The following is a 4,442-nucleotide window of genomic DNA, read 5'->3' as shown; positions in this document are numbered from 1 at the left end:
CAGGAGGAGGAAACAGGCCCTGTCAGGAGGAGGAAACAGGCCCTGTCAGGAGGAAACAGGCCCTGTCAGGATGAAACAGGCCCTGTCAGGATGAAACAGGCCCTGTCAGGAGGAAACAGGCCCTGTCAGGAGGAAACAGGCCCTGCCAGGAGGAAACAGGCCCTGTCAGGAGGAGGAAACAGGCCCTGTCAGGAGGAAACAGGCCCTGTCAGGAGGAAACAGGCCCTGTCAGGAGGAAACAGGCCCTGTCAGGATGAAACAGGCCCTGCCAGGAGGAAACAGGCCCTGCCAGGAGGAAACAGGCCCTGTCAGGAGGAAACAGGCCCTGCCAGGAGGAAACAGGCCCTGTCAGGAGGAAACAGGTCCTGTCAGGAGGAAACAGGCCCTGTCAGGAGGAAACAGGCCCTGTCAGGAGGAAACAGGCCCTGTCAGGAGGAAACAGGCCCTGTCAGGATGAAACAGGCCCTGCCAGGATGAAACAGGCCCTGTCAGGATGAAACAGGCCCTGTCAGGATGAAACAGGCCCTGTCAGGATGAAACAGGCCCTGCCAGGAGGAAACAGGCCCTGCCAGGAGGAAACAGGCCCTGTCAGGAGGAAACAGGCCCTGCCAGGAGGAAACAGGCCCTGTCAGGAGGAAACAGGCCCTGTCAGGAGGAAACAGGCCCTGCCAGGAGGAAACAGGCCCTGTCAGGAGGAAACAGGCCCTGCCAGGAGGAAACAGGCCCTGTCAGGAGGAAACAGGCCCTGCCAGGAGGAAACAGGCCCTGTCAGGAGGAAACAGGCCCTGCCAGGATGAAACAGGCCCTGTCAGGAGGAAACAGGCCCTGTCAGGATGAAACAGGCCCTGCCAGGAGGAAACAGGCCCTGTCAGGAGGAAACAGGCCCTGTCAGGATGAAACAGGCCCTGCCAGGAGGAAACAGGCCCTGTCAGGAGGAAACAGGCCCTGCCAGGATGAAACAGGCCCTGTCAGGAGGAAACAGGCCCTGTCAGGATGAAACAGGTCCTGTCAGGAGGAAACAGGCCCTGCCAGGATGAAACAGGCCCTGTCAGGAGGAAACAGGCCCTGTCAGGAGGAAACAGGCCCTGTCAGGATGAAACAGGCCCTGTCAGGAGGAAACAGGCCCTGTCAGGATGTGATGGAAGCAGATTACCTGACTGCAGTGGAATAACAGGTGAGAACCAACAGATTACCTTCCTGAAGTGAAGTGAGGTTGGGCACTGATACTGAGCGATTAGAACTTCAGGCTCTCAGTCAGCGTTCCAATTCATCCCAAAGGTTTTTGATGGGGTTGAGGTTAGGTCTCTGTGAATTCCAATCAAGTTCTTCCACACAAACCGTTTCTGTATGGACCTCACTTTGTGCATGGGGCATTGTCTGCCTACCTGTCTCCCTCTACCTACCTGTCTCCCTCTACCTACCTGTCTCCTTCTACATACCTGTCTCCCTCTACATACCTGTCTCCCTCTACCTACCTGTCTCCCTCTACCTACCTGTCTCCCTCTACCTACCTATCTCCCTCTACCTACCTGTCTCCCTCTACATACCTGTCTCCCTCTACATACCTGTCTCCCTTCCTCTCTGTCTCCCTCTACATACCTGTCTCCCTCTACATACCTGTCTCCCTCTACCTACCTGTCTCCCTCTACATACCTGTCTCCCTCTACCTACCTGTCTCCCTCTACCTACCTGTCTCCTTCTACCTACCTGTCTCCTTCTACCTACCTGTCTCCTTCTACCTACCTGTCTCCTTCTACCTACCTGTCTCTTTCTACATACCTGTCTCCCTCTACCTACCTGTCTCCTTCTACCTACCTGTCTCCCTCTACCTACCTGTCTCCTTCTACATACCTGTCTCCCTTCCTCTCTGTCTCCCTCTACCTACCTGTCTCCCTCTACATACCTGTCTCCCTCTACATACCTGTCTCCCTTCCTCTCTGTCTCCCTCTACATACCTGTCTCCCTCTACATACCTGTCTCCCTCTACCTACCTGTCTCCCTCTACCTACCTGTCTCTTTCTACATACCTGTCTCCCTCTACCTACCTGTCTCCTTCTACCTACCTATCTCCCTCTACCTACCTGTCTCCCTCTACCTACCTATCTCCCTCTACCTACCTGTCTCCCTCTACCTACCTGTCTCCCTCTACCTACCTATCTCCCTCTACCTACCTGTCTCCCTCTACCTACCTGTCTCCCTCTACCTACCTGTCTCCTTCTACATACCTGTCTCCCTTCCTCTCTGTCTCCCTCTACCTACCTGTCTCCCTCTACATACCTGTCTCCCTCTACATACCTGTCTCCCTTCCTCTCTGTCTCCCTCTACATACCTGTCTCCCTCTACATACCTGTCTCCCTCTACATACCTGTCTCCCTCTACCTACCTGTCTCTTTCTACATACCTGTCTCCCTCTACCTACCTGTCTCCTTCTACCTACCTGTCTCCCTCTACCTACCTGTCTCCCTCTACCTACCTGTCTCCTTCTACCTACCTGTCTCCTTCTACCTACCTGTCTCCTTCTACCTACCTGTCTCTTTCTACATACCTGTCTCCCTCTACCTACCTGTCTCCTACCTACCTGTCTCCCTCTACCTACCTGTCTCCTTCTACATACCTGTCTCCTTCTACATACCTGTCTCCCTCTACCTACCTGTCTCCCTCTACCTACCTGTCTCCTTCTACGTACCTGTCTCCCTCTACCTACATGTCTCCCTCTACATACCTGTCTCCCTCTACCTACCTGTGTCCTTCTACATATCTGTCTCCCTCTACCTACCTGTCTCCTTCTACCTACCTGTCTCCCTCTACATACCTGTCTCCCTTCCTCTCTGTCTCCCTCTACATACCTGTCTCCCTCTACATACCTGTCTTGTCTCCCTCTACCTACCTGTCTCCTTCTACATACCTGTCTCCCTCTACCTACCTGTCTCCCTCTACCTACCTGTCTCCCTCTACCTACCTGTCTCCCTCTACCTACCTGTCTCCCTCTACATACCTGTCTCCCTCTACCTACCTGTCTCCCTCTACCTACCTGTCTCCCTCTACCTACCTGTCTCCCTCTACCTACCTGTCTCCCTCTACCTACCTGTCTCCCTCTACCTACCTGTCTCCTTCTACATACCTGTCTCCCTCTACCTACCTGTCTCCCTCTACCTACCTGTCTCCTTCTACATACCTGTCTCCCTCTACCTACCTGTCTCCCTCTACATACCTGTCTCCCTCTACCTACCTGTGTCCTTCTACATATCTGTCTCCCTCTACCTACCTGTCTCCTTCTACCTACCCGTCTCCCTCTACATACCTGTCTCCCTCTACATACCTGTCTCCCTCTTCCGCAGAACCAGAAAGAAAAAACAGTGTAGGTGTGATTGCAAGAGGAAAGTCATCCAAACAGAAAGCTTTATTGAAGGGGATGTGTGAGGAAAATAATCACAAAACAATTCATGTCATAAAACAAAACAGTCATTTGAGCGAGACACCCTAACCTCTAACCTCTAACCTCTAACTCTAACCTCTAACCCTAACCTCTAACCTCTAACCTCTAACCTCTAACCCTAACCTCTAACCTGTAACCCTAACCTCTAACCCTAACCTCTAACCCTAACCTCTAACCTCTAACCCTAACCTCTAACCCTAACCTCTAACCCTAACCTGTAACCCTAACCCTAACAACTAACCTCAACCTCTAACCTCTAACCTCTAATCCTAAACTCTAACCCTAACACTAACCTCTAACCCTAACCCTAAACTCTAACGAAAACCCTAACCTCTAACCCTAACCTCTAACCCCTAATCTCTAAACCCTAACCTCTAAACCCTAATCCTAACTCCTAAACCCTAATACTAACCCCTAACCTCTAACCCTAACCTCTAAACCCTAATCCTAACTTCTAAACCCTAATCCTAACCCCTAACCTCTAACCCTAATTGCTAACATCTAACCCTAACCTCTAACCCCTAACCCTAACCTCTAACCTCTAATCCTAACTCCTAACCCTAACTCCTAAACCTTAATCCCTACCCCTAACCCTAACCTCTAACCCTAACCTCTAACCCTAATCTCAAAACCATAATCCTAACTCCTAAACCCTAATCCTAACCCCTAACCTCTAACCCTAACCTCTAAACCCTAACCCCTAACCTCTAACCTCTAAACCCTAACCTTTAACCCTAACCTCTAACTCTAACTCCTAACCCCTAATCCTAACGCTAACTCCTATCCCCTAATCCTAACTCCTAAACCCTAATCCTAACTCCTAACCCTAACCCCTAACGCCTAACTCCTAATCCCTAACCCCTAACCCTAACTCCTAACCCCTAACCTGTAACCCTAACCTCTAACCCTAATTTCTAACCCTAACCTCAAACCCTAATCGCTAACCTCTAAACCCTAACCTCCAACCCCTAACACCTAATCCTAACTCCTAACCCTAATGCCTAAC

This window comes from Oncorhynchus gorbuscha, unplaced genomic scaffold, assembly GCF_021184085.1.
Source record: "Oncorhynchus gorbuscha isolate QuinsamMale2020 ecotype Even-year unplaced genomic scaffold, OgorEven_v1.0 Un_scaffold_286:::fragment_2:::debris, whole genome shotgun sequence".
In the NCBI taxonomy this organism is placed as follows: Eukaryota; Metazoa; Chordata; class Actinopteri; order Salmoniformes; family Salmonidae; genus Oncorhynchus; species Oncorhynchus gorbuscha.
Note: the sequence above shows the minus strand (reverse complement) of the source record.